Genomic DNA, 27,766 nt, shown 5'->3' with positions numbered 1-27,766 from the left:
GTGCTCACAAAGGGAGTTATGGCGGGTGTGTCGGTGCAACAGCCGGGAAACACCTTGTAAGTGCGTTCACTACGCTGCAGAACTGCACTCATCCCTCTCCCGGCCAAGAGTGTTGTGATGCACTGTACTTTGACAGTGACTGCAGCTGATCGGACGGCAGTGCTTTTTTGCGACTGGCCAGTTAGGAAAATGTTACCCCTTCATTTGTGTAAATACTATATGCTGAGCGCAGCCAACTCAGAGCAAGTGACCAACCATAATTGCAGTTCAGTTACACATTGGTTTGCTAGCGCAAAATATGATGGAAAACTTTGCAAACACCTGACAGCTCTTATTCCTATTTCAACAGAATTCATTAGAAGTGGCTGACGGTTGTTTACAAGTGCCTTCAGTTATTTCTCTTTTATTTATCAAGATTTTCTTATCGCATTTTTAGGGAAAACATAGGCATGAGGATATAGATCACTTTTAAGCGTTTATATATTCAATTAAAATATGTGTACAACGTTGTTGCAAGGCACACGACATTAAGCAATCGCGTCACTCAGATTAGGTGCGCTGCAGAAAACATTTAATCAGCTACCAAACGTCCATGGCAGTGTTCATCGAGGTAAGTGCGAAATTCTATTTTAGCGTGGTACCAAAAATAGAACCGAGGTCAGGGCGTGTTCGAGTACGTGAGTGGCGATATCACCAGCTGCGCAACTCCTTTGCGTAGCTGGTGAAGCATCGGTACTGTTCTTGCTGAGATCGTGTCAGCCGTTTGCGATAACTCTCGCTTCGCCCTAAGTATGGTCGCAATGACAGTAACTTGGCCTTCAACACTCGACCATAAATTTCGCCGCGGCCTCTATTGGCCTCTGCTTTTTTTTCTTTACAGAGCTCTCCTATAAAGGGCAACTGCGGCCTTTTTTTTACCTCCTCAATTTTTACTGGCACTTTGACGGTACATTCGCCCCAATCTGCCGGTCATGTGTGCCACGCAGCGTTTCGATGCTTTCTTGCAGCGAAAACAAATTCTAAAATTACCAATTGCTTGAACTCAATCAAGACTGTTTCTACAGGCAACCTCGAATGTTTAATGCGACTGCGTGCATGAATGGCTGTCTACATATGCTCTGCGTTTGCTGAGGACAGATGTTCGAGCTTCCTTTCGGTGATTTTATAAATATAGTGACTTCCGCTATAGTGACTCGCCAGTTTAAGTAACCATTACGAACAAGATCGAATTTGTGGCCATATATCCAGACGTCGGGCAGTGACACGTCACATGCTGGTGGAAATCTACTTTCGATTTCGGTTTCCCGGGTTTTGCACTTTTAAAAAAAGCTGAGTTTGATATTTTGATACACGATTTCTTGCACCTCAAGGAATGCGATGTAAGGAAAAACTCAAAATTCGTGAAGAAACTCTGGAGTTGCCCAAGTTTTCCTCTAGCATCACCTGCTACCTGAAGACTATCCCGTGCCATCTTGAAAGGCTTCTTGTTCACGAAAAAAAGTTTCCCGGAGTTGTGATGTAGAAGCTTGCTCTCTTCTCCTGCCTGCGATGGCATCGTTGCTGAGCAGCTCGAAGGTCTGCTCGCGTTTAAGAAAATTTCAAATCAGTAGTTGCAAGTGAAACTTAGAACGATTCATGTGTCACTGCTCTCACAGCGAACCATCCTACCTTAGATCTCTCTCTTTCATGTATGCCCATGTGAGGAGCTTTAGCCCACACCATCGTCCATGTAAAGAAAAACTTGTCAACTTTTCAATCAAGAGTTTCAGGGATAATTGTTTAGAACAACTTGTCCTCAAATTAACCCAGAACGATGACAATGAACCAAATGTAAAACTTCATGTTGGAAGTTGCGACCATTTGCAATACCAGATAATTGTATTAAGGCGTGGGTCGACGACAGGTCGAGTCCAGTCAACTTTCGCGCCGGGGGTGGGTTGACTGGACACGACCCCGCTGCAGGAAGCAGGAGTCGCGGTACAATGGGAGAGGAGAACAGTACGGTAAACGCCAGAGATGCGCGGGGAAAAAACGGAATCGCGTGCCGTCTGCTAGTTCTTCGCCTCAACGCGAGGTGCCACCTTAATCGCCGCTCGTCCAGAGCCGGTTCTGTGCTCGTCGGGTCGGGTTCATGTCAACCCGGCAGGGCCAAGTCCACTCAACTCAACACCCCAACTCAAACCTCCGCTGTCGGGTTCATGTAAACAGGGTTTATATGCTTTGTGGTGCGGCGTTCGAGGAAACGCCAAATGAATGGCGCCGCACGGACGTCTGTATCGAACGCCCGGCAAAGTGACGTCATCACCGGTAATGACGTCATCACCAATGGCGTCACCATGTGATGACGTCATAGTCATTCATTGGCATTACTCATGGCTATTTAGTCATGACTAATGACTAATTAATACTAGTTAGCGACTAGTTGGTCATTAGTCCTGGTTAGTGACTAGTTGGCAATTAATTAGCACTGATTAGTAAATAGTTAGCTATCAGTCATTAGTACTACACTGATGTAGCTCGCCAGATGTGATGTAGGAGCGATGCGAGGACGTACGCGGCTTGGCCACCGCCAAAGCGAAAATGCTACTTTGCGGCCAGTGTAGTTCACGCTACAAAATGCCTGTAAAATGTGTGAACTGAACACATACACCTAGCACGCCCGAACTCTATAAAAAGTCATAAGCACGCACGCGGTAATTCCGCTATGTGCTGTTGGCATGCTGGGTTTAAACGGATTCAGCATAATGGAACGTTGGGCTAGTTGAAGGCTGTTCATGATGAATAAGTGGGCGCAAACGAAGCGCATAGACACAGAAAAGGAGACAAAAGGACAGGCGCCGTTTCACAACTGGTTTATTGGGAAAAAACTAACTCTTAAATAAGAACAGGTATAACAGATACGGTCAGTTAACAATTCATGGAGAAGAAGAGAACAAATTGAAAATCTCCGCAGATATCCCATTTCTCTCTAAGATAGCGAAACCGAAGGCTTGCTCACCCAGTTTTCACACGAGGCGATGTGGAACGCTTCCTTCACCACTCTGGTTCTTTGCTGAGGATGGCGAAACAGGACCTCTGTGTCTTCATAGATATGGCTGCAATTACTGCGCTCTCGCAGCTGCTCACTCACCCCTGAAGAACTGTCGTTTTTGTGTTCTCGGAGATGGATATTCAAACACCACCTGGTTTGTCCTTTGTATGCCAATCCGCAGAGAAAAGGAATTTTGCAAACCACACCAGATATACAACGCACAACCTTGCTCTATGCTTTACTTTGCTGGAGCGGGAAATATTGGCTACATTTTCTGCCTTTCTTTGCACAAGACGACATATAATCTTCCTAACTACAAGGGGGCGGATAGGATTATTCCTACATCATGTGTGTGTGTGCGTGCGTGCGTGCGTGCGTGTGTGTGTGTGTGTGTGTGTGTGTGTGTGTGTGTGTGTGTGTGTGTGTGTGTGTGTGTGTGTGTGTGTGTGTGTGTGTGTGTGTGTGTGTGTGTGTGTGTGTGTGTGTGTGTGTGTGTGTGTGCGCGTGCGTGCGTGTTGAACTCGAGTTGAGGTGTGACCTGTTTGGGGGTCAAGTCAAGTCAAAAACACACCCAGTAGAATAAATAGGCGATGGCTCAGTGTTTGTCGACATTTGCCAAATAGTGCATCTGTCAAATGCTGCTAACAACGCAAGTAAAGCGTATCGACATCTGCATTTTTTAATTTGCATATAGCGTACCCCTATATCATGTCGTCAGCCATGCACTTAACCTGTCGACAAGCCATGTTTCGAGCCCTACTGAGGGATGAAGGAACAACGCACTCATTTTCTTGCATGCTTCCAACGAAATTCAATCTTTTGAAATCCCAAATAGTAGCTGATTTGATTAGTAACCCGATTACAAAACTATTAACTGTTAAAGACACGACCACACGAAACAACTGTCTTGCTTAATCTGCCTTCCTGAGCGCCTTAACAATTCACCGTTGCAGCGCTAGCATAGTTAACCTATTAGTTGGCAAAGTCTATTACTTGCCTCCTGCAGTACCAATTAACCTAGTTTCAGCGTTGCTGGAGGTGCAGCACAGCACGTCGCATGTAGTGATACTCGCTGCGCTCGCTGCTGGCAGCTCACGCTAGAAAGGGGTCTTGCCTAACACAAGCAGGCTTATGCGATGCTGTGCGGGCTGTGCACTGTGGCCTGTGCGCCGTCGAGCCAGGATGGTTTAATTAAGGACTCGTCTCGTTTTGTTCCGCGACTTGGACGAGTCACTGGCTTTTCAGAAGGCAAGGTTGCCGCAAGGGGTAGTGATGCCCCATCTTGGCGCCCAACGTGGGGCCGGGAACACGGGCGCCTGCCGAGATTAACGGGTCTTAGGAATTGCACGAGGTCAAAGTATTCACACAGTATTCAAGTCCTTGAACAAAGCCTCGAGCGCCCTACTGGCAAGCGGAATTTCGCCCGCGTCGGCAACGCACTGGCCTAGCGTAATGAGCAAGGTCTTGCCGCTTGCACCACATTCCCTCACTATGAATCCCCGTTTCCTGACTTGTTGTATACTTCCGCGCAACATGGACGTAGCGTAACGCATCTATTGTTCAGAGGCCTACTATACAGTCGTGCCACAAACTCTCGAATATCATCATGCCTTTATATAAACAACTCTACCCATTCGTGAAGAGAATTGACTTTGTGGCGGGCTATAGCTTCTATTAAATCAAGCTCATGTTTAACTTCATGAGAAGGTGGGGATATCGGCGCATTGACTCGTTTTCGTTCGCTATGCGTTGAGTGTCATGCATCACGGCGTGATATAGAGGAGAACTCGGGTGCGCAACATGCTTGTCTTGCCTCGTTAACATTCATTCACTGGAGCGCTGCCAGTCATGAATTTTCCTCATGATGATTTCTGTTTTATTTTTCTGCCATACTTCGCATGCCTCAGTTAATATTCAGGTTCTGACAGCCTTATCTTGCTACCATGCTAACATAGACGTCAAGAAGGGTCATTATGCTACCTAAACTGGTATCTACAGCAGCCGAGGCAAAATTCAATCCATCATTAGGAAGATCCCAGTCACCCTTGCTTTTGCTGATCTCGTTGGTGCTCTTTCTTTTGGTTTTGGACAGCAGCCCTCTTGAATCTTAAAACTCAGCTGCCGCCAAAAATAACTTAAGAAGTAAGGCAATAATTTACCGCACAATGTAGTTACAGCTACACCTAGGAGTGACAGAGTGACTCTAGCAGGAGGCCCACAATCAGCCTATTGTCTGCGCCAACAATGTGTCGTCGTAATGTCGACGTCTATAGGTCTCGCTGGGCCTACACGAACAGCCGGTCGACTCTCAGCGTCGGAGCCTTGACCCTCGCAAACGAGTAGTTGGCAGACGAACAACCAACTTCGTTGTCAATCTACCAAGGCTACCTGCGAGACCTTCCACTGACTCTGCATTGTTTCTCACACTCTTTTTCTTTTGTCGTTCTTTATTTGTCGTCTTTTACTCGATGGCGTTAAGGGCCACAGTCATCAGAAAATATTGCGTCGATGTTGTCGGAATTAGCGTATGAGCTAAAGTTGAGTGAAAAATTAAGAACATGCTACTGGCAGGTCGCAGTTGTTACCGGGGCCCTTGGATCCCGAGTGAAACATGTTGCCCCTAGGTCACGCAGCCACATTCTTATGGCTTGATTAGAAGGGGGCTTTATACATATGTCGGGTGGTCTTTCACATAATGAGGTACCTTGCGACTGTAAGATAATCAGTATATTGGGGCTAATAGATGCTTCAATTGAGGAATTGTTGATTAAGAGAGTAGCATAGCACAGATACGCAAACAAGGATCTGCAACGCAGAGAGGAAAAAATAATTAAGTTTGGGTCATACCCTTATAGTCGGAGCTTAAGTATCGGACCTGATCGAGTGTCACTCAGCAGGCGGGCATCTGCCTCTAAGGTAGAAAGGTAGGGCTTAAATAATACATGCAAATTCGAAGCCAAGCCATATTCGAAGGTTTCAAAGGCAACTGAAAAAAGTTTAAAATATTGCCTCCATGTTCAGCCCAAACAGCGACCTATTATTGTTGCACCCATGGGGACAGCCACTACATCATGAAAGAGTGGTCAAAAAGTGTAAAAATATGATTCTCCGCGAAGCAATGTTTTTTTTGTGAAACGTGCAACTTGCGACGGCTGTAGCTGCTTGCCACTGACTGCATACCGATATTTATTCTCAATCTACCAGATATTGTACAGCTGATCTGACCTTTCGTGCTCAGCCGTGCACTGCAACACGCAAAACCTCAGAGCACGAACAGGCCGCTAGGTCTGCAGGAACTCGGCCTATATGTTCTCAGGAACTGAGTGCCCTTTCATATTATTAGACCCTGTTTCACTTTCTAAATTAAGCTTTCCTTTTCGTTCCACCGGTAAAAAAGATAAAAAATAGCTCGAACTAAGTCAAAGCTGTTAAGTAAAGTATGGCTTCGTTGATCCAAGCTACAACCGACGAACGAGGCTATATATCTTTCGCTGTCAAGCAGCAATTTTATTCCCGTCAAACTGTGCTAGTTTTCTATCTCATGGATACTATACTCATGCTAGCTAGGACGTCCCGTACATATCTATACAATAAACCAGACAGTTCATCGAACTCCCAAAGAAGACTCATTGCGTTGACCCTCGCAATACCATGCTGTCCACGTGTATGCCGGTGGGATTCACTCGGCACGGCAGAAGCTATGGCGTTTCACTCCATACGCACTGACTGACCCTTTCCTTCCCACTTAAAAAGAAAGTGGTGAGTGTTACGCAAAAAAAATACAGCGGGAGAAAGCGACGGCCCTAAAAAGTGGCACCATGAAGTGTTCGCTAACGTCAAGGGCACGAAAACGTGAAAACGGCCCGCTGACGCAACGTCTTTCGCAAGGGAGGGCTGTGTGGCTTGTAGTAGCAGTCGTCCACGTAGTCCGCTGCACGACTCCTACTAACCTGCGCTACAGTTCGCGGACGAAGACATCTGCCATCCCCCCCCCCCCCCCCTTTCCCTCTGTCTCTCTGATTTACGGGAGCGAGAGCAGCACGCTTGCTTGCTGGGAATAATGTTGAGTGGTCAAGCCAGGCAAGCACTCTTCGGGCCTTGCCTGCAATCTGGAAACAAGGAGCCCTCCCCTGTGTCCTCTTTCGCTGTTTCATTATTCCTTTCTTTCCTTTTTTCCCCTTTACGCAGCAGTGTGAAGCCTCGCACGTGCGCACTGAAAACATCGCAGTTTAGTTTTTAACTTTCTTCTGCCTGTGAACGCATTACGTGAATGCTATCGGTGACACGATATGCCTCTCTCTTATTTCACCGTCTTGTGAGGTGAGAAATAGCAGTAAGGCAGAGCGCTGACGCAAATAACTAAGTGCAGTAGGAACGAGGAATGCACATATCCACAAATCACAGAGTACACAGCAGGCTAGCACCGATACATCTTGGGAGTTAATAACGCAAGGCACTTTTACATGTGCTTAGCAGATGGATGCCCACAATTGTCCCACAATTAAAGTTAAACTAGGATGACGTAGCATCATGAAAAGCTGAAGGGTTGAGAAGAAAGTGAAAAAAGAAAGCGAATGTACTGAGGATTGATGGAAGAGGAGGTCATTAGCGCAAAACCACAATGGCAAGCTACATCTCATCAATCGCTGGCCCTCCCTATGCACTGTTCTACCGTGTTCCAAACACCTCTACGAAGACATATTCCGAAGTTCTTTCTGGCGTATTCTTTGCTTTCTGTTTGTGTCAAGGGGTCGCAGACTTGTAGCAATGCCGGTGCGACTCACGAGCATGCAGAGGAAGGTGAGGGTAACATTGTTCACCAGCTCCAGCAATGGCAAAAATGTCGCCAACAGCTTTTGCTGTGCTTTGACGAAATGTGTCGGTCTGCCATCACCAACTGTCTAAAGCAGCGATAGCGGCTTCTCCTCTAAAGTGAACGTATCGTTGGTGACGAAGACCGAGTGAATGCGGCGTCTGCATTATCGTGCCTACCGGTCTGCCACTCTGTCTCTGTTTACCTTCCGCTCTTGGCCACCTACTACTTATCCTTAGTGACTTTTTTGTCGGGCTACGAGTGTGCATCTCATGCGTTTCCTGTCACCGGTCATTCAGGGCTTGCATTTCTGCCGGCCCACCTGTTGTCGCTTGAATCCGTATGCAGCCTTATCTCGACGCCAAAGTGGTCTTCGCTGTTCCCACGGAGCTTTCATTCTTGAAAATAAAGAGGGCGGCATAACTGCTCAAAGTGTGCCTCTGCGTCTCTAAAGGGTCCGCATTTGAACAAGCCGAAAAGGCGTACCGAATGCGCTTGTCGGGACAAGCAAGGCTGACATTCAACATCGTTGCATAGAAACACCTATATTTCTAGTAGGCACGTAACTGCCGAATCCCGTAAGCTCATTTCTTTTCTTACCAGCATTCGCGTAATTTGTTCTGCGATGCGAGCACTCGTACATCTACGTCCTCAAAATCATGGGAGAGAATCAATTAAGCAGTCTAGAATATGGTATTACCGTGCCTTACTAACCAGCTAGTATAACCGGAGTATAACATCTGTGATTTGCAAACACAAGAACCACGCCACAGAATTTATGTCAGATGACAAAATGTGGTTTTCTTGTAGGCTCTATGGTTATTTCTTTTATTTTTGCTGTTTCAGAGAAAAAGCCTCCTTATCAAAAGATAAATACGAATAATGAGGTAAACAAATCTTAGAGCCAGCCCTCGCAGTATATGCGAGAATCACTTTGCTTGACCGAAACCTAGAGATAGAAGGTGGGAGGCAGACCAGCGAAACACTCGGGTGCAACCAATTTCTTTGAGCAAGCATCTGGACTCTGAAGCATATATCGAGCAAGCGCTATAGCCAGCTCGTGTTAAGAAGCAATACAGCATGAGGACTACTCAATCTGATGTTGCTCTCTTGATTAATAGTCAATGTACTGGGAAAACGCGAGCATTGTGATAGCTTCACGAAAGGCGACGACGGTTTCTTTCACCGGTATACTGTTTGCTTGTATGGCGCATATACGGTGTGCACCTATCAGTGCGCCGTTCGCGTGCAATTCCCCTTTGTTCACGCCAGTGAGGTTAGATTCCGCGTACTAGAATTTTCCTCTCTTCTCTCCACATACATTGTATGACTTCTTCATTCTCCTCGCGTGTACCACACTCATAACGACTCCACGGAAACCTTTAGGAGCCCCGATGAAGGACTCTTTGCCGGTCGCTCGCTTGAGAAAGAAACCAGATCTGCGCGCTTATATTGAGAGTAGAAAAGAAAAGCAAGAAGCGAGGTCCTTCTCAAACTTTCGTTTGCACCTACCGTTAGAAAGTGCTGCTTATCTTCCCCCATAGCACGCGCAAAAACGTTTCTCCAGCATTGATTTTTTTTATGGTCAACATTTAGGTACGAACGATAAAACAGGAAGAATCCCAATTTTTGCGCTTCGTAACATATTTTGTTTTTTGTCGTATACATCACGATCAGGTGCGGTATTTTGGAAGTAAAAATATGCGCAAGGGGCAAAGAAAGTGGAGGAACACCAGAAAAGATGTCCTGAGATGGAGAGATCTGAAACAGCCCTCGAGAGACCTTATTATCGTTGACGACGCACGTCCGAAGGAAGCAAGAATCTCGTCGGCGCGACATTGAGGCAGCATCGCGAAGGGCGTCCCAGATGCGGCGACCCCGATGACAGACGTCACATTCATAACTCACGACTGTAATCCGCTTCGCAAGCGGAGGACGAAGAAAGGCGTCAGCAGCATGTACAGGCCCCGCGCACACACGCACAAAAGAAAAGATGACATGATCAGAAACGGTCGGATGTCATTTGGAAGCGATTTCATCGTCACTTCCTTGTTCTTCTTTTCTCAGGCATTATCACTGCGGACGGAAGTTGTGAACTCCTTGGACATGGGTGTTATGCCGGCGACAGTAGACGTCATATTCATTGAAGATTCCAGGTGCTGTGAATGCGTGCTCTGTGTCGAATAGTCTCACGGGGACGCAACTTGGGTCGCTGCGTGCTTACTTTTTCTCAGTTCTTGTTTATATAATCATTTTATTGAGAAAGCAATACCAATTACAGTTTCAAGCCTTTGCCTTCCCTTGGCGGTGCCACCATTGGCCTTTCGCATGACCTCTGTGTGACGTCACGCCGAAGAGCTGGGCGACCATCTCGCGCTGTCTGCGAGTAGTGGCCGTGCCACCGGCGGCCTACCTCCCGCGCTGTCCGCCAGGAGCGCAACAGGTGTTGTGACGTCACGCCGAAGAGCTAGGCGACCATCTCGCGCCGTCTGCGAGTAGTGGCGGTGCCTCCACCGGCGGTTTAACATCTCCTTCGACGATGCCACCTACCGCTAGGGAAGCTCGTCGCAATGAGCGTAAGAGACAGCAGCGAGCTACAGAGACGGAGGAACAGCGTATCCATGTCGTATCCAGAGTGAATAATTGTATAACCACCACAGTCTAACCATAACAAGCATATCCATAAGCACCACCACCAGCCGAACATTAGTTGAACCTGGGCGTAGCTACGGGTATTGCTTTCGCAATCTACCGGGCTTAACCAAGCTAAGCCTCTGCCAATTTTTCTACTCAAAATTTTCCACCATCTCTTTTTTGTATTCGTTGCAAACCAGGTAAGAGGCCTAACAGCGCAGCCGGATGTGCTAATTGGAAGCGAGGCGCTTCATGTTGCCTCTGTCCATAAGTGCGATTATCAAAAATACTGGAGACAGTGCTGCTTTATCCAAGCGCCAACATGCATGGTTGTGACGCTATGAACTGCACTTAGAGTTCAACGCCACCTGCTTTATTGTGTATAATGTAATACGCTAATGTGAGCGCCTAATCAAGCCTGTGCAAACATGGAAAGCAGATGAAGCTTAACCCGTTAAGGGAGGGTGCGTATAATAGGCTGTCGCTAGAAAAGAAGCTGACGAACCAACAGTGGCAGACAATAGACAAAAGTTATACAGTCCAACACAGATTATCCTATATTGTGAAGCTCTATTATTTTGTCACGTGTCTGGAGCTTCTTTCATACACTGTTCTCGAATCATCACCTACAGCAACTTCTTGCTCCTTTTCACGCTAGCAACAGGAGGAAATCACATGAATTTGCTGCCCACATCTTTGTCCAAATTTTAATTCCTAGACAGTGCTTGGTCACAGTACTGCGCTCGAGGACAGAGGGACATCTAAACACATTGGCGAGACGTTGGATTGGATTTGAAAAACTTAACAGCGGCGTAACCAAAATGAGGTGCCATGAAAAAATACACATCATTTGACTGAGCATTTACCTTGTGCCACAATATTCTATTTGCACAAAGCAGTAGAAAGCCAACGCGAACAGGAACTGTACGTATAATTCGCGCCGCTGGCTGTTGCTCCTGACAAATGGGTTCCCAGAAGACGCCGTACATTCCGCAGTGCTGTAATTAAACTGTCGTCTCATATCTCCTGTTATGGCACTGTACTAACCGCGAAATGATTTTAATGATAAAGCATTTCTAGGCGCATGAGTAGCATGGTCAGGATTTGTGGACAGGAATTTAATTTGGAGAGCAAGAGAGAGAGAGAGGTCCGGAAAGCATTGGCAAATACGGCCCTCCGGGCCTGACCGATCAGCTGGCACTGAATGGGGAGCTGTGTGTAGCCAGCTTCGCCTCCCACTGCTTATAGCTATTTTTCTGCAAACCGTATAATTTAAGCTGTTCGGGGCACTTCCAAACCACGTGGAGGATGTCGGACATCTCTCCGCAGACCGGACATGCAATTGTGGGGTATTGCGCGGGCAAAATCTTATTGTTGACAAATCACGGATCAGGCTACCCTTGTCCACCTGCGGAGAGTACCATGTCCTCCCAATTCCAACCAACATGGACCCCCTACACCACGGTGAACGACGAAAAGGCCCGCGCCATGCAAATACAACAAAATGTCATACGACGCAAAACAAACATTCTGTACACTGACGCCAGCCTCTGCCAAGGTCGGGCGGCTGCAGTAGCAACCGTCACAACCAACCTCGGAGACAATATAGCCAGCGCCACGGTCCAAAGCCGAAGCATAGCGGACACTGAGGAAGTCGCAATCGCGCTTGCCGTCAAGCACGCTCACACCATCGAGCAAAGGAATACAATCTTGAGCGACTCGCAGCAAGCCAGAAGGCGTATCTCAATGGGGAACTCTGCCAAGCGGCCGCTCACATCATGAGAAATCACACTCTTGGTACACGCACCCGCCACAGTATTCTGTGGATCCCTGCGAACGAAGGCATAGAGGGCAATGAGGCGGCTGACAGGATAGCTCGAGGTCATACATTCCGAGCCCCATCGCCGTCCAGCTTCGAACGTTCATCTCCACTTAAAATCAGCGAAATAATAAACTACCATCAACTTTATCGCAAAACATACGTAGATCCCCACAAAGACCCCACTCGTCAGGAAGCCACTATATGGCGAAACATGCAAGCCCGTACACTACCAAACCCAACCCGACACAAATTTAATTCGGAAAGAGCGTGTCCGCACGAATTGTCAATGGAGCAAAAATGAGAAGGGTTCAAAGCTGCTGAACCGGATGTTTAGCGAAAGCTTTGGCTGCGGGCGACCGAGCATTGCATCGATCACAATCAGCGTTTTGTTGAATGCACCGAAGCTCACCGGCGTTCTATGCAGAACCCACTGTATGTTGACCCGCCGTGGTGGCGCAGTTAAGATGCCCAGCTAATTTGCCGTATTAACCGGCTTCTAACCCGACCGCGGGCGTCTGCGTTTCGGTGCTTGGGCTTGTTGGTTTTCCATCTTGAAGTAACAGCGCAAAATAATTGGAAGGGAGGATAAGACTAGAAGACGACACAACAAGCGCTGACTTTCAGCAACCTTCTAGTTTTGTGGCCTCGTTCACGTTTTGTGCTGTTAGCTCAGGTTTCGGTGAAGGCAAAGCGAAGAGGCATCCGTGTGCTGTGCGATGTCAGTGCCCGTTAAAGATCCCCAGGTGGTCGAAATTACCCCACAGCCCTCCACTACCAGCTCCTCTTTCTCTATTTTTACTTTCCCTCCCTCCTTCCTTTATGGCGCAGTTCAGATTCTACAGAAACAAATATGACATACACTGCCTTTTTCCCTTCCTGTGAACCAATTATTATTATTATTATTATTATTATTATTATTATTATTATTATTATTATTATTATTATTATTATTATTATTATTATTATTATTATTATTATTATTATTATTTTACTTGCCTCATATTTTCTTTCCTACAGTGCTATTTTGGATATTCCTTATCTTCTGTTTGGTGCGAGGACTTTCTAACATCTGTGTAGTTAAAGAGTGCCCTATCGTCTAGCTGACTTGTTTTCTTCGAGTGTTTTCTCTTCAAAGCCAGTGCTGCCTTTGGCGTGCCCAGGAATGTTCATGTATGCGCTGCTTTGTGAAATAAAGTTATTATTATTATTATTATTATTATTATTATTATTATTATTATTATTATTATTATTATTATTATTATTATTATTATTATTATTATTATTATTATTATTATTATTATTATTATTATTCCCTGCACATGCGAGGCCAGCAAACGCTTTCCTGCTCCACTGGATTATCTCTCCGCGCAGGTGGACGCATGCGCAGTGCGGAAATTACCCTTCTCCTCTCCACACCGGCGCGCGCATCTGCTGGGATGCCGCTAGCCTCCTCCTCTTCTCTGTAGCGAGCGCAGCGGCGGAACACCTGTGGCTTCGGCGCAACTGGTTGCCATGGTAACAGCGCATACGCAGTAGTGGCCTCTGCCTGGCTTCTCTGAATGTGCTTCCAGTAGCGAAAACTGCACTATACAGTAGCTTTCGCTACAAAAACATTGCCGTCGATCGGTTTCGAACCCGCGCCACAACGTACAGATAGGCTTCCCTGGTCTAGGCACGCTGCAGTGGATAAAGCGTCACATAAAACTGCAACACACTCGTGCTGTGCAGTAAACATCGTCGTCTTCATCAGTTCGTACTGCAGCACAGGCGCTGTGCAGTGAACAACGTAATCTTCATGAGTACCTACGCCGCTTCTTCATTAAACGTGCGTAAATGTGACATACAATACGCGACCTGGCCGAGTGCGGCCGAGGTTCGCTAGCGTAGTGCCGGGCGAATACACCAGGTGGCGCGAGAGAACTCGCATTGTTATCACGTTACTACACCTAAGCAGGCTAAGTGCACGCCGTCGGCGCGCTGCAGGTGTCTTTGGCACCAGAACGGGGAACACGAAGGCGAATCAAGAAGGAGTCCTAAACGAAGGCTAGCGCTTTCCTGTGTCAGCTCCTGTTGCATACATCCTACGCTGCCATGGGGTAGCGCGTGGGTAAACAAGTGTCTTCCTAGTCACAGGTGGGACGTAGTAAGGGCGCGACGAGAAGGCATCTACGCTCCGAGCTACATCCGAGCGGTCCATGCGCATTCTGTCATGGATTAGTCAATGTAGAAATTATGCGCCGCCCAAACCATGCACCGCCAATCCCGCGACGTGGTCCGTCGGCATCGTCAGTAACGAACTTTAAACTGTTTTCCCTGTCATCGCTCTGTGGCGTGATAAGAAAAAAAAATGGCGCTCCAATGCGCAACGCCGGTAATAAACTCTCTTCATGATAGCATCTACTCTAGATTTCATGAGAGTTAGATTTTTTGTAATGAACTCTGGAGCACAACTCATACCGCATCACCCTTAATCGCTCAAAAAACACTGATGTAAACGACTGGAAATCGACAACGCCTGCAGCTAAGCAGATTTTTCTAAGCAACAGCCTGAAGGAAAGTACTGTCCTCAAGACGTGTCCATGTTTACTGAAGTTTCTATCATTCATTGATTTCACTCATTCCATCGACGCAAAACAGAACACCCTCACTAAATGGGAAGGAGACCTCAGGGCAGCTCATCGCTTTTTGCGTTCCTACTAAAATAAATTTCCTGACCCTTTCTTGGTATGCTGATGTTTTACCGGCAGCAAAAGACGGATTTTTCTAAGCATCAGCCTGAAGGAACAAACTGTTCTCAAGATGTTTCCATGTTTTACTGAAGTTTCAATCATTCATTAATTTTAATACATTCGTTTATTCATTGTTCTCCATCGCTGCAAAACAGAACACCCTCACTAAATGGGAAGGGGACCTCAGGGCAGCTCATCTCTTTTTGCGTTGCTACTAAAATAAATTTCGTGAACCTTTCTTGGTATGCTGACGTTTTACCGGCAGCAACGTACGATTAAGTGCTCAGAAACCAGCGTTAGAAAGTTTTCGGCCGCTAGATTCAAACTCGTTCACGTCAACACAGCGAGCCTTACTGTAAATCTAACCCGCGCAGTAGTGACACGTGTATTTATTTTTGTCGTTTCAGTTTTGAATCTTTCCTTTTCATGGAAAAGAGCCTCTCTTTTATTAGAATGCGCTAATATCTCGATATAAGCCAAATTCAATTCGTCCTCAGTATACTTCTATCCTTCTAACATGCTAACTGCCATTTTTACGGCGTGAGCCTTTGTACAGAGCACAACCTGAACCGTGACTGGGATGAAACCTGTCAAAGTCACTGATGAGAGCACCCTGTGATGAAAAATAAGATAACAGAGGTAGGTGACAATAAGAGAAAGAAAGGGAGGAGTAGGGGCAGAGTAGAAAGGAAGCTGCCCCGTACAGAGAGTTGGGAAGGTGAGAGGCAAAAAGAAAACGACGCAGCGGCTCTGTCCCTCGTCGCTTAGCCTCTGTTTATTTACTGCAGATTCTCTTGCAGTTACATTTGGACCAATTAACCATTTCTTACGCCGAACATTTTCTGACTTCTGCTAGAGGTCAACTAATCACAGCGCTGGGGGTCAACGTCCCTGAGGTTCGATCGAGGTTCAAGGTCTCAAAACAACTAGTCAGTAGCTGGTTGGGAGTGTGCACTAAATACATTGAAGGGGTGGAAAGTATTGTTTTACACACACACACACACACACACACACACACACACACACACACACACACACACACACACACACACACACACACACACACACACACACACACACACACACACACACACACACACACACACACACACACACACACACACACACACACACACACACACACACACACACACACACACACACACACACACACACACACACACACACACACACACACAAATCGATTTTTCCATCAAATTAGTGGTGACTGCTCCCCTATTCTTGATCTCTCCATAAGGAAAATCACGATTCGAAGTAGTCGAAAAAATGGAGCTGCTGAAAATTGCGCATTGGCTCAACACTGCTTGATGCGTTTTTGATTGATGCATACTCGGGGAAACAGCGGCGCTGCTGAACCAACAGGTTTCGCGACGGTGTCGAAACGGCGGCCCCAGTGTGGTGAAGAAACGACACCGTGCATTAATATATACGAATGTGATGCAAAATAATATAAGAGACGCAAAGTGAGGCTGAGCATAGATATCTCTACCGTTTTTGTTTTTTTTTTTCCTGCTCCTAAACCAGAGAGAGAGAGAGAGATTAGCGCATATGCCGCCAGCCGTAGAAGCTGCGTCGTGGATTCTTTAGAAAGGAAAGTGGATTTATTAGGGTACGACTGTAAGGTGACGCAAACACATCCACATTTCGCGACCAGCGTTTGTGAGAAAAAAATTTTGAAGTCGATTGCATATTTGTTCTTCTTTTTCTTGCGAACTTCTCGTTTACAGCAAAACACAGTCTACGCACACTCCCTCAACTTGCTGCTCGTTCACTTTAGCTCTGTGCTCAAGAATAAAGCTACGCTTTCTCTTATCCTCCCTGTTTCTCTCTGCCTTTTCTTTACGCTCCAAACGATACCGTGGAGTGGGAGGAAAGAATTTCAAATCATTGCGTCCCTTTTGGCAACGTGGAATACGCCTGTGGCGGCAATAAGTGCGTTTGCAGTAGATGCGAGGCGTTCCTATGCGACGACGTTATGCTGACAATGACATAGGTACGCTCGTGCTTTCTAGATTGTCCGGGCCCCAAGGGGCACACGTATTGCATGCGTGCTTTATTGGTGCCACGCTTGTGTCGCGGACTTTTCCGCGCTCCCATATCTGGCCCTCAGCGTCCTCGTGCACATCCCAGCTTGATTTATGCGCTCAGTGATCTTATCTCCTCTCCTTTCGTCCTTCCTTATCTGCTTTTGGTTTCCTTGGGATATTAATGATGCTATCAATCAGGCCCTTACCAATGTCTCTCAGCACTTGTGCCGAGGATGCCCTTATATCGGATCGCTATTCTTCAAAGCTACGTGACCCTCGACCTCTCTTTGTGTCCTCGAATCGCGGTTACGACTTTCGGTTAAAGATGCTATTAAAGGGCAGCCTCTTTTGTCACTGAGGGATTGAGGCGGCACATGGAGCCCTGGACTGAGGGCTCCACTCAGGAAGAAAAGGAAGTTTACATAATAAATGTTTTTCCTCCTCCTCCTCCATGTGGTCCCCAATTCAGAACGTCGTGCCGTTGAACTAAGCTCAAACTAGCGTGAACAGGGCTGCATTTCCTGGCTTGCACGTCGGCCTCCCTAACCTGACATCGTCGTCAGCTCTAATTGATAGCCACGGCCGGTATGCTTGGCGACCGCCTAACGAAATGCAGCGCCCCCTTTTAATCAGGCCGGGCACCGCGAGTTGGCTGGCTGGTCGGGCGCTGACGCCAGCGTGAACGCTGGCCTACGTGCCCTCGTTCCTCGCAAGGGGAAGAGTACAGGCTGAGGGAGGAGGATTTTCGATGACGGCACCAGCACCGGCTTTGCGCTCAGCGAGCACACGTAAGGCTGCACAGGCGTGCTCCCGTAGTCTTTTCTCTTGCCACTTCCTCCGCTTTCATCCTTTCTCTCCTCGCTGATACCGAGGTGGCTTCTGTGGAGCTGCAACCGCTGTAGCTTCCTTTTTGCCGCCGGGCAGCGTAGAACTCCTGTCGTCTTTGGCGATCGGAGTCGACGAAGGCCCGCGGCATTCGTTTCCTCTCCAATAGCGGCTCTGTCGGCTCACCGTGGCTTTGGAATGGAATAAACTGCGGCTGCATCTCTTGCCCATTTTGATTATCTCAAGTTATTAAGACAGTTTTGACTTTCCGACGCACCGTAGTGACCTTCCGTGTCGTCCCAGAGAGTGGTGCCATCACTACGAATACATCTGAGCCATGACGAGAGAGCGCGGTGTCGGCCGATGTCATAGAAAGCCATTGTCCGTGTGTGCGTGTGTGAGAATAGAGGGCAGGAGTTGAGAAGAAACTGTCGAGATGTTTGGTATCCTATAAATTCTGCTTTATAAATTCGCCTCTACTCAAAGCAGCGGGCAGCGTTCAGAAAAGTGGCGAGCTTACTTCGGCTCAGGTGAAACTGTACAACGCCCGCGTACTGGCATTACGAGGGAAGCAGGAATCTGCAAGGAATCTTTCCACAGCCCCCATCTACCTCAGCGAATGCTCACATTGGTCTCATTGCTCGTAAAAATAGCTGATTTTGCAACTAAAAGTACCGCGAATGCACCTCACCTCTAGGTATGCCTAAAGTGTTGCTGGACAGACAAAATGTAAAGCTCTATTGATGACTGCGAGTAAAAACAGTACCAATAGCTAACTGTTAATTCGACAAATGATTCCACACTGCTCGGTCCCACTATGGCCTTGCTCCACTCTACCGCAGCTGAGGCTGCAGAGTATGTTCACTGCTACGTTCCAAATCACTGGACTGCTGTGACGGGACCAAGGGATGGTGAAATTTCTCTTTGCTAAGCATATATAGCGCACCCAGTGCGGGGATCTGCTTTATCGCATTTTTCGTCATACCGATTGCATTTCCTCGAGGCTGTGCACGCACTAGCGACACACGAAATCATGCTTAGTTAGCGCAAGGAGGGTTCTATTGGGCTCTATTGACCGTGGGCTCTATTGACACAGGTCAGCATTATTGGCTACTGTCGATATCCACGCGGTGTCAACGTGTGGTTTCAAACACCGCATCGGATCAGATGCTAGCTTTTGCACTTGCCGCTGCGTCGGCGAGCAACCACTTGATATTTTTATTTTACCGAATTGCTCCGTGTTCGTGCTTCGTGGTCTGGTTATATGTCACTTGTGCTTGCCTCTATATTGCGGCGAATTTTCGGGCATGAATTTGCTTCATTTTGTTCTCTTTTTAATTGCTGATTCGTATTACGGGCAGCAAAGTACCTAAATGTGAAAAATTTAGCTGTTCTTCAGAGATAAAAAAAATTTAGGCTTGTATGTAATCTCCCGCGTGGACTCGCAAAGAAGTATCTGTTCCCGGACTTTGAAATCGCGTTTGTTCCCAACCTATCCTCGTGCAGGTTACTGCGCCGCTTAAACGTTGAAAACAAAAACTTCCTATCATTTCTCAACTCGCTAACATAACTGAAAAGCTTAAATAGCCGTAAAACACAATTAACTACACCAGCAATAAAGTCGAGTCATCATTATCCAATATATATTAATTAGCCATCCGCAGTCATAAATAAATTTATTCATGGACACATTTAAAACGCACATGGGACCAAATTGTTCATCAGGAGCTGCCTCACCGCGATCAGCATTATATGACAAACCGATGTTATAAAGTATTACCTGGCAGTAAATCGTATACCCCACCCATTATTAACTTGTCGCCTTATTGCGTCATGTCATTCGTAAATGTGATATTTATACCCCATTTCTTTTTTTCCTTCATTTTATTTGCTTAAATACATTAATTAACCTGTACCCTGCTACTGCCTGCTGAAAAGAGGTGAGGTCTCAGCCAAGCACTTTTCATTTTTTTTTTCTGAGTTCTTCTTGATTACTTATCGACGAAAATAAAGACTTTGATCTTGTTATTATTACTGTATTATTGTTGTCTTACGGTAGGGTTTTTTAGTTTCTGCTCGGTTACTAAGGTTCATATGCCACTATATATTACCTCTAAATGACTGCTTGCCTGTGGATGCCAGCCATTTGCATCTTTTATCATTGCTATTTTTATCTCAACCTTGAAGAAGTAGTGGTGGCTGCTAAAGTACCAACTTTTCCTTACGTTTCTGCAAACAAAAGAGTCCCAACTTTTGCGGCGTGATGTATGGACCATTTTTTAAAGCGGCCTAGAACGAATCAATGATCGACTCCTGTTCGAAACAGTGGACCTAACAAAGAAGGTCAATGACAACCTGCCTGAGAATTCTGAGGTCAATAAAACATGAACTCCATAGTCTCTGTGGGCGTGTGCATTCGAACACGTCTCGTTTTTCGTCTCTTTGCTCTACTGCTCTTTTCTGCTGTCGCAAGTAACATGCAAAAGACCGCGTGGGCTGGCCTTTCCCTGGGGGTGCCGTCAGAAATCACTTGCCGCACTGTGAGTGACAGCGTTGAGCAACTTGTCTCTGCGCTTGTATTTTCTTTGGCAAAAGAGCTTCGTGGAATTAAGAGCGATGGAAACATGAACTGAATGTGTGGTTTCGTCGCCAACTCGAATCCGAGGGATAAGGTCTCGTGGTCTGAGTTTGTATTACGCCCCCGAAATGGCTTCGTGTATCACTGTCGCGTAATTTCTCGTCTTACATCACCATGCCTGTGACCACATCAGACTTTGCTACTCAAAGAATACCAGAGCGAAGTAACGAAAGTAAAAGGGGTGCAAAATAAACAGCATAAAATAGCAGTATTTTGGCTCCCTGAGATATGGAGTTGTGATGAAATTTTCGAGTTCTGTTTCGAGTAGAACAGATCAAATAAGGCGGTTGTCGTGAATGTGTTTCAACTGACTTAGAGTAATCAACTGATGCGTGTTGGGTTAGTTATTTAGTTAGTTAGTTAGTTAGTTAGCTAGCTAGTGAGTGAGTGAGTGAGTGAGTGAGTGAGTGAGTGAGTGAGTGAGTGAGTGAGTGAGTGAGTGAGTGAGTGAGTGAGTGAGTGAGATAGTGAGTGAGTGAGTGAGTGAGTGAGTGAGTGAGTGAGTGAGTGAGTGAGTGAGTGAGTGAGTGGCAGCATAGTTTAAAATCACCGACACTGCATATTATAAAAGCAAGAAAGGATTGTCTCAAAATGAGTGGCAAAGACAAAACAATTCCGCGCTATGGATAGTTGAGTCTACTATATTGATTTACCGTCAAAAGATGCCTTGCAAAGTTCTCACTCTTTTTCGCCGCGCACATGCTCATCTCGCACTACCTTTGAAGCCATGATCTCAAGAATGTACTTCCTATGTCGAACATTTATAAAAGGTTCACACTGTATGTTCAGCGATACTCTATGCATATTGTTAAACGAACCAAGGTGATACAATACTCGACTGTTCACAACGTATTCAGAGTACGAACTCAATCATCTTGTTGAAAATTAATAAGTTTAAAAGCACTGTTCGGCATGGTTTTGCCTGATGGTTTAAAATGGAAACTGGAACAGTGTTGTCAGTGCACGTGAATGTCCTTAGGCGGTGGAATTTATTCCAGCTTTTTTTTTTTATTCACCTCCACTATGGTAGCTTTTTGTCTCTGACCCTCCCATCTTTTTCCCTTCACATACAGCGCGGTTCAGACGTCCGGAGAGAAGTGTGAGAAATGCAGATCCTTTCCTTTCATCTACAGCAATCTGCAGCTTATGCAGAGTTTGCAAGGCGCCCGTGTACTGTGCAATGTCAGCAGCACGTTAAAGAACTCCAGGAGCTCGAAATGTCCCGCAGCTCTCCACCACAGCACCTCCCATAACATCAGTCCCTTTGGGAGAGCGCAGTATCGGCCTCACTCCACGGTGGACACCTGCACGAGGCGGACATGCAAACGTTAGAGCATTTTGGCTCTGAACCTTCGGATTGCTGCTTTCGCACTACAATCCGGGAAAATTGAATTTAAAGTAGTCTGATATGACTACAAGGACTGCGTGCTTAATTCTGCCCTCCCACGTTTTCGTTGTGCTCTTTTAGAGCGATAGGTCTACTATTCCAGGTAGAAACCTGAGGACCACTTCGGTGTGAGACGATCAGCTTTAAACATAACCAAGGTCAGACTGGGAGCTTTCCGGCACTGTTCGGTATCCACAGAGAAGTATTTAACCCCACAGTACGTTTCAGCCCGGATGGATCACGCCCACAAAGTTGGAGTACCATTCTGCAGAACAAAAACCTACTTTCAATTCCTCTTTACCCCGTACATCCGACGATTGGAATTATCTTCCCGCATCACTGTCACTAACTAATGACCACCGTTTATTTCAAGAATGCCTCAGCTAAAAATGTATAATCAGCAACATTTTGCAAACCTATGCTCATATTGTTACGTTTTGCTTTTTATTGCATTGTATAACCACTCCCCTCTGTAATGCTGTGTGGCCCTGAGGGTATTTTAAATTTAGAAAAAAAAAATAAATACTGCCTCTTTCCTTTCTTATAAATTTAGGCCGCCCAAACAAGTCGGGATTAGTGTTCTATGGTAATCTGGTGCATGACCAAATGACTTAATGGCCGTCTATGATCAAATGGCTGACTCACCGCTTACCAATTACTTAACTGTGGTTATTAATTTTGACTAAAAATTGAACTTTGCGCTACAACGTCAAGTCATATACTGTTGAAAGTTTTTCACTAGAATATGAAAATACTTATCGTACTGCTATCGCTCGACCTTTGTTGGGTGTAAGCAAGGTTAAAAACCATAACTCTGTGTGCAATCATGGTTAAGATGTTTTGTGCTCATTCCTTGTAAATTAATACCCAATAGAGAGGTGGTAAATGGTGACAATTATTGCTCAAACAGCACCTTGAATACTTTTCATATATGATTTTGTCGCAACTCTTGAAGTGCGCCTGAAGTCATTACATTTCAGGACCCTGACATTTGTTTTGGCAGGCCTGCTTTATGGTGAACTTGTGTGCGATTTGTGCTAGGACATCAGTAAGATAAATAGTTTTTAACACTATTATCGTCATTTTAGGTGATACTGTACCTTTTATGTTAAATAATTGCCTGACAATCTTGTCAACAAGTGTAAAAATGCTTTAGTAAAGTGAAATACATTAACTTAGTAAATTAAGTAAGTGTGAAATTGCTATTTTACAGTGGGAAACTCCTTTGGGATTGTAACTGTCTCTTTGGATCCCTCGCGATTTATATTTAACCTAATATCTTCTAAGACTGCTAACTTCGTGGGAGTGCTCAATGGAACTTTATTGGACTCTAACACAGTCACTGGCGCTCGCGCACGAGCGCGTGCTTTCGCTGTGACTGGAACACCGCACTATACTTTGTCTCAGCAGGCGGGCTGGTAATCAGTGTACCTTCACACGAATGGTGAAACCGAAGTTAGGGCTGTTACAGACCTCAACACAAGGACGCACTCGTCCATCACTTTTCCATTGACGGAAGCGGCTTTTCTATCAGTCCGTCGCATTCCCCTGTTTGTGCGTTCCCATCTCGCTCGTCTAATACAGTGCCATCTCTCAAAGCAGACAGGGAAGAGGGATAATCTGAAGAGGGATAATCTGCTACAAAGTAGAACCTTATCGCACTTCACAGCTGGACTGCGTCCTCATATTCTCAGCGTCCGCATTGCCATTAAACCCAGAACAGTTAATCCCCGAAGCGAATGCTGCCTTAACACGCATCTCCAAACTGCAGTCCTATTCCTCTATTCCGGATTTCTATCGAGCATCCGACGAGCACCAAATACTGAGCTTGTCATCACCGCAGCCGCTCATCCGCAGAGCGCCAGAGCGGCATGCGCCCATCTTTCTTTCTACTGGGAGCCCCGTTCTCCGTTTCGCGCCTGAATGAAAGCGAGAGAACGGGCGCGACTTCTCCATTCAGGGAGGAGTCGGAACAACGCGGACAGATTGAGTGAGGCGCTTGCTCCTTTTCTGCGCGCACAGACAAAAACGCACGCACACTTGCCCTGCTCGGCGCGAGCGGGTGTCCTGTTCCGACGTTAAGCGCTCCCGCGGCTCCCGCGGCTCCCGCACTGAGGGCGAGCACTCTCTGGCGGCGAGAAGCGCTGCATTCTTTCTTCCACCTGGTGGCGGCCGCACGCTTTTGCCCGATGCGGAGCGTCACACATGCACACTACTCGCGGGCCAGCCCGCGTGGCGCCGACGAGCAACCGGTCTTACGTGCGGGCCGCCGCTCCTCGTCGCCGAAGGCGCGTACCTCCTCTGCTCTTTTCTTCTTCTTCCTCAGCGGTACCTCCCTCGCCACCGGAGCGACCAACTTCGCCCGCCGTCCGCGCGGTTGATGAGACGACGCCGCACTCCGCGCGCTGACCACAATCGAAGCGGACGCGCCGTTCGCCCGCTCCGCTCCGGATCGGTGTCGAAGAGTCGAAGCGGCTGTGACGCGACCTTCGCCGTAACGCGTTGTCTTTTCTGAGAGAAGGTGTCCACTCGCTCGATCCTCGTGAATCTGGGTGTCCCAAAGAAGAACGGTGCTTCGGATTTCATCTTCAGTCGGCTGTCCCGGCTCGACCGAGTGTCATGTAATTGAGTTTTGTTCACTGCCATCAAAATTGTCCGATTGCCGAAAGCCGCAAACATTTACCATCTGGTGTGTGCATCAAGCTAGCCATGTACCGTGTCCTGCCCTATTGTCGATAAGGCTCTGAGGATGGCCTGGATTCAATGGTACTGAGTATCTTCAACTGACCGCCTCCGTGATCTCGAGCGGTCGCGTGTGATCGTGGGTGTGCTTCGTATGCCCCTTAGCTCGCAGACGTGCCGAGAGTGTAAGAAAACATCGAAGTGACCTAAAATCTACGCATCACTGTGGTCGAGGATACTTGGTTCCTCGGAGCTGCTTTTAAAGCACTAGTGACGGATCGCCTGCTGAGTGCAACAGTCCTCGTCCTTCTTCGAATGGATTAACATCCCGACGATTTTGAGTGGTGTGCATTGACTCGTCAGTTTATTTATTTAGGCTTCCTTCACACTGCCTAATTACCAGCGTAATCAACGACGCGAGAAGTCGAGTAGAGCCTGCACGCTTTGGCGTCTTCTTCCACTACCCGAACTTCCTAGGAAAAACAGGTAAGTTTGCGAGTCTTAATTCGCTCCTGGAGTTAGAAAAGTGTGAAAAAAGGGTGCGCATGGAGTTTCTTCGAAAGTGCTCCCTCGGGTACTGTTAACTCCGAGCTTCTTTAAAGCATCTGAGACCACGGTTCGCTTTCCGCGACGCGGAGAAAATGACTCGTTACCGCGTATGTTTCTGTTTTCGCCGATCGTTCCTCGTTAATCGACTGATGTGCGAGCAAGCTTGCACCCTCTGGCTGTCTTAACTTATTTACCGAATGATATTTATTCTAAATAGCGGCTTACTTTTTTTTCTGAGCTAGGGGGGGGGGGGGTGTTTATTTGTTCTAGTTAGTATGCTCCTCTCTGACCCTTGCTTCAGCCCCTCGTTTCGGCTCCTCTCTGACCCTTGCTTCAGCCCTTCGTTTCGACGCCGAGTTTTAATGGGTCGTTATTTTGGCCCTGAAGGAGGAACGTGGTACATTTTTGTGCAAATTAGAGTAATTGCCATTACCTTGAAAACTTAGCCAGACCACATGCTAAAGCGGTATAAAGGGCAGCAAATTACATGGTGCTACGCCTACAGAAGTACGGCCTCTTTGAGACTAATAGAGGCCTTTAACGCTGGCGCGCTCCCTCCCTCAATTAAACTGTCATCAAGCTAGCGTTGGCCGGCGACTAGAGCTTGACGTCCCCTGGTTGCGCATATCATTATACTGCCTTGTTTGGTTTGTAATCGACGTTCCTACAGCGTACATCATGTTGTTAGGGGGTTAGTTGATCATGTAAGCTCGCGCGACCTATGCTATTTTTAGTATCTTTTTTTTTTTTTGGAGAGAAATGCGACAGGCTGAAAGACATGTAGAAGAAGAGTGCAGATCTTTGGTGCCGCTGACGAGCAGCATAGGGTGATTTATTGACCCCTCCCACTTTCTCCTCATTCGTGCTTTTGTTTTCATGCATGACCCATGTGTATGATGGATGAGCGTCTCAAACAAACAGAACGGCACCGGCTGCGCACTTCAGGTTCAAGTATCGTTGGACTCGTACGCGACAAGTTTTCTTTTCTGTTCTCTACCTATCCTTATTTCTCCTTCTTCGTCTCACGTGCCAAAATGAAAGCCTCTATGATGGGAGGAGAAAAAGTTTGAAAAGCTATAGCGCGGCAGGCACATTTTAAATTCAGTCCCAGTATACGAATCGCACGCTTGCTGATTTTTATTCTCTTTTTGACTCGTCCTCCTTTTCACTCTTATTATTTCTTTGCCGGGAGCACTGCAGTTCTGTTGATTCTTCTGTGGTGGTACGCTTCTTTCCTTCAATGTTCACGGTCGTGCGTACTCTCGGACACGTCCGCCCATGAACCGACACCGTCAGGTCTTGGAGTTATCTTTCTGTCCCAGCAAGTGTGGCCGCTCGCGGTACGCGCTAGCGCCGGTGTGCGGCGGATACGCCTGCTGCGTTGTTTTCCACAGCGACTTCACTCGACTTCATTCGGCCAATCCGGGCACTTTTATGGAAGCCTCAGCGTTTTATAAAGAGAGAGAGAGAGAAAAAAAAAGGCATGACATAGTTTATCACACCGTGGTGAAAGGTGAATGCTGTGGTACGTTGTCCACCCAGGAACCTGCCCGACACCATCGTTCCGGTTCGCGTGAACATTTTCATGTCTTCGTTGCGCTGCATCTGAAATAGTTTGAGCCTCATTTTTTTTTTGTCCTTGTTTTCTGTGTGCTTGGCTGGTTTGTATACGGGGTTTAACGCCCCAAACCGACTCAGTCTATGAGAGACACCATAGTGGAAGGCTCGGAATAATTTCAACCACCAGGGTTTCACGAAACCGTTGACTGGCTTACATTATACTTCGCCGAATGTGTGTGCCATAGACATTTCATTCGACTGTTCGATACTAAAGTGTACAAGCACCCCTTCCCCCGGCCCTTTTTCTTATTTTATTTTGCTTCGTTTAGATTTGAAAAAAAGATGTCCGTGTCACGATTCCTAGCCTCTGCTGCAATGGCAAAATAATAATAATAAAAAGCAGTCGTTCAATTTCGTCTGCCTGTGTTCATTAGCTGCCAGCATTAAAATGTTTGTGCAATTCAAGGCAATTCCAGTATCCTCAACACCGCGGACGCGCTGAGTACCATTGACTAACGCTTCCAAACGATGCCCATATATGACCGCTTGGTGCAGTGCTGGCTGTTTTAGGTGTTGCCAATAAGGATATGACTCGACGAGCGTTAAGCCTCATCAACAAAGAGGATAAAAACGAGAACGACGCACTAGCGCTTAACACACATGTACAGCCGCCCTGATTTTTAACAATATAGCGCGAGCATCGACCAAACTGCTGGTCAGCACCTTACAACGGCGATAAGCGTGCAACACGGCGAGAGTTCGTGCATGCGCAAGAATGCGGAGCGTCGCAAACAGATATTGTGGCAGGGCGTGTGTCTTTGTGATCCGAACAGCGTAGTAGAAGACGCTCTCTCTTCGTGCGCATGCGCGAACTCTCGCCGTGTTGCACGCTTATCGCCGTTATAAGGCGCTAAGCAGCAGTTTGGTCGACGCTCGCGCTATATTGTTAAAAATCAGGGCGGCTGTACTTTAACGCAGCTCTTATTCGCCTCTTCTTCCTTTTAGACTTTTGACCTCTTGATAGGGTCGGTCTAATATGAGTGTGCGC

The 27,766-nt window shown here is 46.8% G+C and overlaps 1 protein-coding gene across 9 annotated transcripts in view; it reads left to right on the top strand.

The window, feature by feature from the left end:
- The window catches only part of LOC146190336 (dopamine receptor 1-like), a 389,794-nt gene that overhangs the window by 242,343 nt on the left and 119,685 nt on the right, over positions 1-27,766 (top strand). For 3 of the 9 annotated variants that reach the window (XM_084600814.1, XM_084600809.1, XM_084600810.1), the window contains exon 1: positions 24,145-25,095. The exons of 4 other annotated variants lie outside the window; for them this stretch is intronic. The gene's annotated coding sequence lies outside the window, so the exon portion shown is untranslated. Of the gene's footprint in view, positions 1-13,749; positions 13,816-24,144; positions 25,096-27,766 lie in introns of those variants that run through there. 2 more of the 9 variants (XM_084600812.1, XM_084600813.1) reach the window with 2 other exon arrangements.

This window comes from Amblyomma maculatum, chromosome 4 (assembly GCF_055883805.1).
Source record: "Amblyomma maculatum isolate TAMU_Amacu chromosome 4, ASM5588380v1, whole genome shotgun sequence".
NCBI classification, from domain to species: Eukaryota; Metazoa; Arthropoda; class Arachnida; order Ixodida; family Ixodidae; genus Amblyomma; species Amblyomma maculatum.
The sequence above is the reverse complement of the archived record's forward strand: the minus strand, read 5'-3'. Positions and strand labels throughout refer to the sequence as shown.